Source organism: Pelodiscus sinensis, chromosome 15, assembly GCF_052426305.1.
Source record: "Pelodiscus sinensis isolate ZL-2025 chromosome 15, ASM5242630v1, whole genome shotgun sequence".
Classification (NCBI taxonomy): domain Eukaryota; kingdom Metazoa; phylum Chordata; order Testudines; family Trionychidae; genus Pelodiscus; species Pelodiscus sinensis.
Window position 1 is genome coordinate 32504174 of NC_143066.1, and position 11968 is coordinate 32516141.

Sequence of the window (11968 nt, forward strand, 5' to 3'; positions counted from 1 at the left end):
TAATCAAAGGGGTGGAGCGAATGTCAAAGATAGTGCAAATGCCAAGCTATACAGGTAATGTTACCTTTAATAGCTCATGAAGGAAGATGTAATCTAATCTCTAGGAATACAAAGATGCTGAGTCACAGTTCTTTAATATTCAGTCAGCTATTCCAGTTTTCTCTTGATAAATTTCCTCCAGTATAATATTTAGTGTTAATGAGTAACTACCCAATGGGCTCCTAAGCAGAAATAAATAATGTCAAGGTACAATAAAAAGACAATATACCTCGTAGAGGGTATGTCTACACTACAACGTTAATTCGAACTAACGGACGTTAGTTCGAATTAACTTTGATAGGCGCTACACTAGCACTCCGCTAGTTCGAATTTAATTCGAACTAGCGGAGCGCTTAGTTCGAACTAGGTAAACCTCATTGTACGAGGACTAAGCCTAGTTCGAACTTACTAGTTCGAATTAAGGGCTGTGTAGCCCTTTAATTCGAACTAGTGGGAGGCTAGCCCTCCCCAGCTTTCCCTGGTGGCCACTCTGGCCAACACCAGGGAAACTCTATTGCCCCCCTCCTGGCCCCGGACCTCTTAAAGGGGCACGGGCTGACTACAGTGCCTGTGCCAGGTGCAAGCCTGCCAGCACCCAGCCAGCAGACCCTGCACCTGGCACGGCTCGAGCCAGCCACCCGATGCCCCCCAGCCCTCCCCTCTTCCCGGGACCAGGCTGGCGGCTCCCGGGAGCTTGCCCAGGACCGCAAGAGGCGGGCACCTGCCTGGTCCAGTGCAGACATCGTGGACCTTGTCCATGACCTCTGCACTAGGCACAGGAAAGCAGCCGTCTAGGGCAGGAGAGCTGCCAGCCTGGCCACCCAGGAGCAGGTTTGCATGAAAATCAAGGTGGTCCACTGAGATCCCCGACCCTGAGCCCTGAGCTTAGAATGGCCGTCCTGGGTCAGACCAAAGGTCCATCTAGCCCAGTAGCCTGTCTGCCGACAGCGGCCAACCCTAGGAACCCTGGAGGGGATGGACCAAAGACAGTGACCAAGCCATTTGTCTCATGCCATCCCTCTTCAGCCTTCCACAAACTTCGGGCAGGGACACCACGCCTACTCCCTAGCTAATACCACTCCATGGACCCAACCTCCATGAACTGATCTCACTTCTCTTTAAACTCTGTTCTAGTTCTAGCCTTCACAGCCTCCTACAGCAAGGAGTTCCACAGGTTGACTATTTGCTTTGTGAAGAAGAACTTTCTGTTGTTAGTTTGAAGCCTGCTACCCATTCCTTTCCTTTGGTGTCCTCTAGTCCTTCTTTATGGGAACTTATGAAGTTTTACTTTTCTGTATGCAGGGGGGCTAGGGAGGGGTAAGTGGAAGGAGGTGAGGGAGGAATGGGGTACGAGCACCCAATTGGGAGGACTGGGCTGGCTCTGTGGGCTTCTGGGGGTGGAACCTCTCCTGCAGCCCCCCAATTGCCCCCTCTCCCCAGATGGCAGTCTGCGGCAAGTGCAGCCGGTCTGATGGCCGAGTGCTGTGATGTGCCCAGTGTGGGTACTCCGGGCAATCCAAGCCAGGACTGCTTTGCAAGCGGGGCACCCCTGAGAACTGTCTGTCCGGGGTGGGGTCAGGTCCCTTTAAGCACAGCACTCGGCTAGCCTGAGACAGCAGCTCCACGCTCTAAGTCCTCATCTGATGCCCTGCCGGCACTGCTTCCGGCCATGCTTAACCCCGGTTCAGGGTCCACTCTGTGTGGACATGCTAGTTCGAATTAGCAAAATGCTAATTTGAACTAGTTTTTTAGTCTGGATGCGTTAGTTTGAATTAGCTTAGTTCGAATTAGCTTAGTTCGAATTAACTAATTCGAACTAAGTTAGTTCGAATTAGCGCTGTCATGTAGACATACCCAGAGAGAGTAAGCCCAAGGGAAAGCATGAGAGTTGTATTCAGCACTGAAAATAACTTACAATTTCTTACAGGTCCTTTCCTATTGCAACCCGGGTTCCTGCCAGCTCTTTAAATAGCTTCCTGCTGGCTCTTGCTGGAGCTGTGCTTATGTTCACCTCTGATTGTATTCAGCACGAATCGGAGTCGATAGTGGTGTAGTATATGGTAGCATCTCTTCTCTTGTGACCCAGTTAGCTTCTGTAGAATTTAAGGTTATTTTTTAAACAATTATGTTTCTAGTCCTAACAGTTCTGAAGAAAATGTACCTACCATGCATGACCCAGTATCGTACTGTCTGCTTGCTCCTGTAGATCATCTGAGACAGAAGCTCTACCTGAAATCTTAACTGCCTCATTCAACTTCAGGCACAGGTGTGCTAACAATTTTTAAGTCTACATTTTAGAATAGCCTACCCTCTTTGATCATTTTAGTGGAAACATCCTATTGTTGTGGCTCTTGTGTGCAGACATTGTATAGGGTACCATCACTTTTAAGAAGTCTGACCTCTACCCAGGAACCGGGCAACATACCCCTCTCCACAACAACCCAACATAAAAACCACAAAACCAAAACTAAAAAGAGATCTCTGCAGGATGGCACAGAAATATTCAGGGGCTTATGGAATAGGAATAGCATTCCACAGACATAGGCACATTGTATGAGAAGATTAGTATAATACAGAAAGGTGGGCTGGTCTATTACAGTGTTTCTCAACCTTTTTTTTTATAAAGTACCCCCTTTTTTAAAAAAATTATAAGTAGACCCAGTACCTACAGTTTTCAGACATGCAAAAAAAGTTTCTACCATTGCAACACATTTGTTTAAACAACTTAATTGTAGCCGGGCAGGCGATGAAATTTTTGGGTGTAAAAAGTACAAAAATACAGGCAGTCCCCGGGTTACATGGATCCGACTTATATCGGATCCCTACTTACAAACGGGGTGAGGCAACCCCACACTAGCTGCTTCCCCCCAGCAGACCAGGGAGACGCGAAGCTAGCGCTCCTCCCCAGCAGACTAGGGAGACGCGGAGCGGCTTTTCTCAGCAGACACCTCAGCTTGAGAATAAAGGACTGAGGGAAGTGAGGTGTGGGAGAATAAAACTGAGCTCTGGAGAAATGTTTGGCTAGAGTTTCCCCTACAATATGTACCAGTTCCGATTTACATACAAATTCAACTTAAGAACAAACCAACAGTCCCTATCTTGTACGTAACCCGGGGACTGCCTGTAATAAAATGCTGTAAAACTTAACACAAAAATTCAGTTTTCTCCAATTCAGTTGCATTGATGTACCCACCCCAGACTTCTCTTGAGAACCCCTGAGGGTACTCATGACACTGGTTGAGAAACACTGGTCTATTTCATTTAGTTGTCAGAACAATAAGTAGGGCAGCAGGATGTGTCCTTCAGGTAGGTGGGTCTTCTGTTATTTTTTAGGGCTGTAGTAAAACTTGAAAGAGAACACACTTCCTTCATATTGACTTGTTGTCTTTGAAAGGGCACTTATTGAATTCCATTGCTGTCTAACTCGCAAGCATTGGGAACATCAAATGTCTGGGTGTCTCCAAGGAGAGTGCTGTGGTTGCTGATGAGTTGATTGATGTTTGGATAACACCCGAAAGCAGCATGAGTGGCAGAGTCTGACCTTATCTCAGGAGGGTCTGCATTTCTCCTCGCCTTCCCCTGGCCTCTGTTCTAACCTCTGGGTACAAATCAATCACATATTGTCTAGTAACAATCATCTCCTTAAAAGTGTGGCCAGGGCAGTCAAGTTTTTGACAAGGTTAGAGAAGCTTGTGGCACGTTGATGTTGGTGCGTTGGTGCAGCTGAGACTACTTGATCTAGGAGGCCTTTTCCAAGCCTGTCAGCTAAGATTCTATCACAATAATTATTTTCCTCACTTTCTCCCCTTGCACAATTTACCATTTCCTTCAAGGGAACTGAGTGCTGACTAAAGGTGCCAGAGTTACCTTATCTTGCCAGGTCTTCACTACACGGGAAGGCTAAAATGAGATACTCAACCCAGAAACATTAATTATGTCGCTGGAGTTGATGTACCTTCATTCGAGTTTCTGTGCCGTCTCCTCAGTGGGAGGTCGATCTTGCAAGGAGCCTGAGCACTGGTACCGACGGGGGCGACATCTGAGTTCAATTTGATGAATCTTTACTAGATCGATCACCGCAGTGTCGGTCTTCCGAGTAGTGAAGACCTGGCCTCAGAAAGCAAGGGATGTTGTTTATCCACAGAACAGAAGCACTGTTAGCTTTGCCACTCCCCAGTGTTAATGTGCCTCACTTCCCATCCCCACTCCTACCCAGAGCCTCTCATAGGGGTAAAAGCAGGTCAGACTCCATGCTAGTTTGGGATTCAGCCTTGGTACTGGCACTGCCAACTGACTGTGCCAACTCTGGATTATTGGTTGTGCACCGGGGATACAAGACCAAGATACAGGGACTGTGTCTATTAACTTGTTTCTAACAGGGCCTGAAACAGCCGATAAGAGAATAACTTCTAGTCATATTGAACTGGACCAGATGAAAGTCAGGGGCCTAGAGATAGATAAGAAACACACAGTTCTATTGTATGCAAACAAAAAAGAAGTTATGGAGAACAGGCAAAGATAATAACTTCTCTCATGCTACATCTAGACTACAGGCTTCTTTTGGAAGAAGCTTTTTTCAGAAGAGATCTTCTGGGAAAACTTCTTCCGAAATAGCGCGTCCACACTGCAAAAGTGCTTTGAAAAAGCAATCTGCTTTTTTGAAAGCTAGCATCCAGACTGAATGGACGGTCTCTTGCATGTTAGCTGTGATTGCTATGAACGGAATGGCCATCAGGGCACCTGTGCTTTTTCCTCTTTCCTCTTCCCCTGAAAGAACTCCTTCTTCCCCGTCCACACATGCCTTTGCGAAAGAGATCTTTCATAAAAAGTCTTCTTCCTCATAGAATAAGGATTACCAATGCCGGAAAACCCCCTCTGTTCTTTAGATTTTCTTTGTGGAAGAATGCAATTGCAGTGTGGACGATCCTCAAGTTTTGTCAGAAAAATGGCCGTTTTTCCAACAAATCTCTGCAGTTTAGACATCCCTCACTTCCAGACTTAGGGCAGATCACCCCACCTGTACAAATGCACTGGGGAGGATATCTGAATTGCAAAGAACTCCTTGAATAGGGGCTCTCTGGGATTCACTAGACTTCAGGGCCCGTCATTCACAAGTTCTGTGTCCAAGCTCCTGGTTCATATCTGTGTCACTGTGCTTTCTTTGGTTCTTCCCCCCATCACTACAGTCTCCACCTCCAGTTCCCTGATTCATCCACTTAGGGAAATAACTTTACACACACACACAATTGTGAGAGATGCTTCTCTCTGTGTGTGCCTATCAACAGCCCATGGCTTTTGACTCAATGTGGATGAGCCTGGATGTTCTCATTCCAGACACTGAGTGAGGTTTGGTCTCCACAAGGCATATTATGTTGGCTTCTCAATGGCAGAGAAGTAGATTCAGCTGTTCTGCAGTTTGTAGAGTTCAGCTATCCAGTCAGTGGCTTGAGAGCTGTGTCCAGCAAAATAAGTCATGGGAAAAGTGCACTGTAGGATGGTTAACAGGAAAGAGTTATGGTTGGGGGAGCCAGTCTACAGCAAAACTACCATGTACCTAACTCATTACAGGAACTGAACCATGTGGGTGGATCAGATACATTGATTATTAACTGTGCAGTGTGGACTAAATTTGTAATCTGAAAAAACAACAAATAGTCTGGTAGCACTTTAGAGACTAACAAAACATGAAGATGGTATCATGAGCTTTCGTGGGCACACCCTCTTTTTCAGATGACAGGAGTGTTGGATGTCTAGGACCAAAATAAACAGGGGAGATGGGAGGGAGGGAGGAAGAAGGGAAAATTGGGAGGGAGGGACAAGAAAAGGCAGTGGATAAAAAATATATAATGGGAAAGCAGAGTCTATAGGCACTTAAAGACTAGATAGTCAAAAGGGGCAGATAAGAACCCTTAATTAGCAAACAACAAAGAGTCAGGGAACACTTAAAGACTGATGAAACATCTAGATGATATCATGAGATTTTTCAATGACAAAGAACCATTGTTGCCGTCATTGTCTGATAGGTAGGTAACGACCTAACCACCCAGTATCTTTGCTTAATCCAGAGGTGTGAGAATTGAACTTGTGAATGAGCTGAAGCTCTACTCCTTCCCTGGACAAACTGGACAGTCCCTATGTCAGGGGTGTCCAAACTTTTTTCAAAGAGGGCCAGATTTGATGAAGTGAACATGCGTGAGGGCCGACCATTTTGCCTGACATTCTTTGAACCATTAAAATTAAATGCAAATTAACTATTTTATGTAAAGTTTATTGCAAACAGCATACTTTTCATTTCGTCACATGGATGACAAATCTAAACAGGTGTTAAATCACTCTGCCTTTCATATCTGAAGGCCAGATGAAAAAAAAATCCAGGAAGCTGAAATATATGTCAGGAACATTGTAAAGTACATTACATATTATTGGTAATAAAGGTTGTCTGTCAACTTTTAAGTTAAAAAAATATGAACAGGAACATAACACCAAGTATATATGTTGTGTCCAAATATATTTATAACTGATTTAGACCAACTGACATTAACTGAGATTTTACAATGTATTCATCTCAATACATTTGGATTCGTTGGGAGCCATTAAAGATAGATATTGCCAAATTACCTGTGGGGCCGTATTAAACTGGAACACGGGCCGCAATTGGCCCGCGGGCCGGACTTTGGACATGCCTGCCCTATGTGAAAGAATTAATGGACACAAATCAGATACCAGTAAAGGGAACATACAAAGCCTGTGGGGACACACTTTAATCTCCCGGGGCATGCATTACATATTTTCAAGTGGCTGTTTTGTTACAAACCAATTACAGAAGCCAAATACATGGGGAAGAACTGGAGCTTCAGCTCATTTACAAGTTCAGTTCTCACACCGTCTGGATTAAAAACAGGACTATGCAGCACTTTAAAGACTAACAAGTCTTTAAAGTGCTGCATAGTCCTGTCTTTTGTTTCAGCAAAACCAGACTAACACAGCTACATCTCTATTACTACCTCTGGATTAAGCGAAGATACTAGATAGTTAGGTCATTGCCTACGTATCAGACAATGAGGGCAACAATGGTTCTTTGTCATTGAAGAATCTCATGATATCATCTAGATGTTTCATCAGTCTTTAAGTGTTCCCTGACTCTTTGTTGTTTGCTAATTAAGGGTTCTTATCTGCCCCTTTTGACTATCTAGTCTTTAAGTGCCTATAGACTCTGCTTTCCCATTATATATTTTTTACCCACTGTATTTTCTTGTTTCCCTCCCTCCCAATTTTCCCTTTTTCCACCCTCCCTCCCATCTCCCCTATTTATTTTGGTCCTCCAACAATCCAGTTTGGACATCCAACAATCCAGTCATCTGAAGAAGTGGGCTGTGCCCACGAAAGCTCATGATACCATCTTCATGTTTTGTTAGTCTATAAAGTGCTACCTGTATTTGTTGTTTTTTTCAGTTTACTCTGCTACCCCCTGAAGCTTCTAAATTTGTAATGTTAACTAACTCACTGGCCACCTAGATGCATGGTGAAACTTTGCTGTATGGCCAGAGTTTAAGGAGATAATCATTTTTATCTTCACCACATTATTATGAAGTTTTATTAATGCTTACAAAGAAATTGAAAAGTGTTATAGAAATAAATAACCCAACGGTACAATTTGAAGTTTCACTTCATTTAGGGAAAACATGAGTACTAGAGCTATTCCATAATTGAAAAAAAAAACCCATTTTGTGGAAATTTTTGAAGTGTTCACATTTGTTTTCATTTTTCAGAGTTTGGGAAAGAGCAATTTTTTGTTTTGTTTTCTAAAATTTTCAGCAAATATTTTTTAGAACACTTTGAATTTTGAAATCTCAACAATTCAGATATTTTAGAATTAAATTTTTTTTTAAGTTTTCAAATTTTCATTTCCTTTCTCTCTTACAATCTTGATCTTTTTCCTCCTTTGCCACTGAGTGTAATAACATGGATCATTTTCAGGCAGTTTTCTTCACAGTCCTTTTTCTTTTACTCTATAATGCCTGAAAACTTCCTCAACTTCCGTAATGTTAGAGTGGCAAAATTACCGTGTTTTGTTTTTCCTTTATCCATTCTTTAGTTTTCCAGGGTTAGAGAAATGTTGAAACTTACAAGCATGGCAAAGGAAAAAGGAGAACCCATAAAACCTTGGGAATTCTTCTTGTTGCATTCAGTAGTAAAAAAGAAAAAAGAAGGTGAAGGGGAGAAAACATTTTGAAAATTTAAAATTCTTCATTTTCCAAAACTGAAATTAAACAATTGTGATTTAGTATCAGAAAATATTTTGTTTCAGAATTTCTTCATTAAAAATAAAGGCAAATGATATCTTCCTGAAATGAAAAATGTATTTTAATAAAACACCATTTTCGGTGGAAAATTCTTTTTGTATTGAAAAATTTCTACCAACTCTAATTACTGTGGAATTGTTGCCTTTGCTTCTGTGCTTAAATTGTTTTTAGGTATGATAAGTGAGTCCAAAGGGAAGTACAGAGTCCCTTGCACTTTTATGTTCTTTAGTCACGAAAACTTAGAAAGCTGAATAAGAAACACGCAGTTTTATCTTATGCAAACAAAAAAAGGAGATACGTGTGTATATGATAACAAGCAAAGATAACAACTTTTCTCACTTCATCCCTCATGTAGAAATGCACTCGGGAGGACATCTGAATAGCAGAGAGCTCCATGAGTAAGGACTCCCTGGGATTCACTGGAGTCCAGGGCCCGTCATTCATAGGTTCTATGTACCAACTCCTGGTTCAGCTCCTAGCACTGAACTTCCTTTAGAGCAGTGATCTTCAACATTTTTAAGCACAAGATCACCTTTTCCATCTAAGTCAATCCAGGATCTACCTCAAACCCAAAATACCCTTGTCCCATCTCCTTCCCTACTTCTCCTTTGAGACCCTGCCCCACCACACCCCTTCTCCAAAGCCCCACCCTGCTCATTCTGTGGAGATGAGGGCAAAGTTGTGGGGGGGGGGGGGGAGAAGGAATATCCTGACATCAGTGGCCCCCTCTTATGCCTTCCCCACCCTGAACAGCAAACAGAATCCCCATGGAGAGCAGCACAGCAGTGGGGGAGGGGGAAGGGCAGAAGTGCTCTAGCTCCAAGCCAAACCAGTCAGGATCACCTATCACAGGCTCCAGGATCTACCAGAGAGCACCACTTTAGAGCCTCACTGTCAGGGTATGTCTACACTGCAAAGTTAATTTGAAACAACAGCCATTATTTTGAATTAACTTTAATAGCATCTATACTTGCAAACCACTATTCCAAAATTAATTTGAAATAGCGGAGTGCTTAATTCCAATTTGGTAAAACACATTCTATGAGGAGTAACGCCAAATTCGAAATAGCTATTTCAAATTAAGGGCTGTGTAGACACTTGATTCAAAATAGGGGGCTTCCAGCCCTTCTCAGGGAGCCCTGGTGGCCATTCTGGGCACAACTAGAAAAACTTACTCTCCTCTCCTCCAACCCCAGAGCCATTAAAGGGATAGACCCTGGTCACAGTGCCTGTGCCAGCTCCAAGCCTGCCAGCCCAGAGCCAGCAGTGGCCAATGGGGCCTCTGACCCAGTGACCCCAAAATATGAGCCAGTAAGCCCCTGGCAGCGAGCCCTCCACCGCTCCCCAGGAGCAGTCTGCCAGCTCCCAGGAGACTGCCAGGGCCTGGAGAAGGCAGGCGCCTTCCTGGTCCAGGGTGGAGATCATGGACCTTATTCAGGTTTAGGGGGGATGCCCCCAATGTCCATGATCTCCACACGAGATGGAGGAATGCTCAGATTTACCCGGGCGACCTGTCTGGCTTCACTGGGGTTGCATGGGGGGTAAGGGAGCGCAAAATTGGGAAATCTTGGAGTGGCCCTTTTGCCAACAAGATCGATATTTGCGCATTAAACAAGCCTCCCCTCTCCTTCTTCACAAGCTCTCTGAAAGATAAAGAAGACACAGAAGAAAGTTGCCTTAATAGGGCAGATCCCTTGCTTTTTCCCTATTTCTCTCTCCCCCCAAAGGCCACATGCGAACCCAGGAGCAGGTTTGCATGAAAATCAAGTTGGTCCGGCAAGACCCCCAACCCAGGGCCCTGAGCTTCCCCTCCCACTTCTTCCTCTTGCTTCCCCCTTCCAGCTCCCTCCTTCCAGGTTTCTCTCTCCCACCCTCTCTCTTCCCCTCTCCCACCTCCTTTTCCCAGTCTCCCCAGAGGTTCTTCCCCCCCCAGTTTTGTTCAATAAACCCAGTTTCTATTTTTGAACATACGTGTCTTTTGTTTAACATCAGGAAGGGGGGCTAGGGAGGGGTAACTGGAAAGGACGTGAGGGAGGAATGGGGCACGAGCTCCCAGTGGGGAGGACCGGGGTGGCTCTTAGGGCTCCTTGGGGTGGATGTTCTCCCACAGGGCCTCTTGGATCCTGACAGCCCCCCTAATGGACCCCCCGGATGGTAGCCTGAAGCAAGTGTAGCTGGGCTGATGGCAACGACTCCATGAGATGCACCGGCATGCCCAGGGGCAGCTCGGGCTCCATGTGGCAGAGTGCTGTGGTGTCCCGAGTGCAGGCACTCAGGGCACTCCAAGACAGGGCTGCTTTGCTGTCCCTCATCGAGGTAGACAAGCAAGCGGGGAACCCTGAGAACTGTCTGTCCGGGGTGGGGGTAGGGTCCCTTTAAGCACAGAGCTCAGTTAGCCTCAGGCAGCAGCCCCACACACTAAGTCCTAACCTGATGCCCTGCCAGCACTGGTTCTGGCCAACCTTAACTTCGGTTCAGGGTCCACTCAGTGTGGACACACTATTTTGAAATATCAAAATGCTATTTCGAAATAGGTTTTGTGTATAGATGCGGTATTTCAAATTAGCTTAATTTGAATTAAACTATTTCGAATTAAGTTAACGCGAATTAACGCTGTAGTGTAGACATATCCTCAGGGATTCCCCTCCATTACTGCTGTCTCTTGGAATCCCCCTTACAGATGATACTCAGTGTAGGAAGGGATACGGAACAGTTAAGTTCTGTCTACACTGCAGGCTTTTTGTGCAAGAATGGCCTTTGGCAAAAACTTGTGGAGCATCTACATTGCACACGCATTCTTGAGCAAGTAAATTTACAGAAAGCGTCAGAACAGAGGGCTTCTTACGCACGAGTTATTCCTCTCCCCACGAGGAATAAACCCTCTTGTGCAAGAGCTCTTGAGCAAGAAGGCAGTGTGGTTGGGCAAGAGCAGTTTCTTGCGCAAAAAAACCCTATGGCTAAAATGGCCATCAGAGCTTTCTTGCGCTAGAGAGTGTCCACACTTCCATGGATGCTCTTGCACAAAAGCACATGACAGTGTGGACACGCTCTTACGCAAAACCTTTTGTGCCAGAACTCTTGCACAAAACAGTTCTTGCTCAAGAAACCTGCAGTGTAGATGTAGCCTTACTGTATTGTCAAGCAGTGTTCGCTCTTCTGGTTTTTCTGCAGTACACGAGCACATGTGTATGCACGCGCATTGATAAAACAGAATTATCCAGGCCATTCAGTTCCCCAACCACAAAGACAGAGGCGCCACCAGGGCAGAGACTACAGGAGTAAGCATTGTGGAAATATGATTACTCACTGTGGAAAGCGTGTGTGGGTATTGGGTTGGGGTAGATCTATAAGGAAAGTACATTCTGCCCCTCCTCCCAGACTAATATCGGCCAGACAATCTGGTCTCTTATGCCTTAGTTCCTTGGCAGAAAGATAGTGATCAGGGCCGCTCTGAGCATTCGTAAGTTGCTTGCCTCAGGCTAGTGGAGGACAAAGAGTCACCATTTTGTTCCGTGAGGTGTCGAGTTCTCCCACGAGGGGGATGCTCTGGGATTTCTTGTTTTCACACACTGGACTCCAGGTTTTACAGTGCAGAAACTCAGTGATCTGTGTTAAGAAAATGAGCC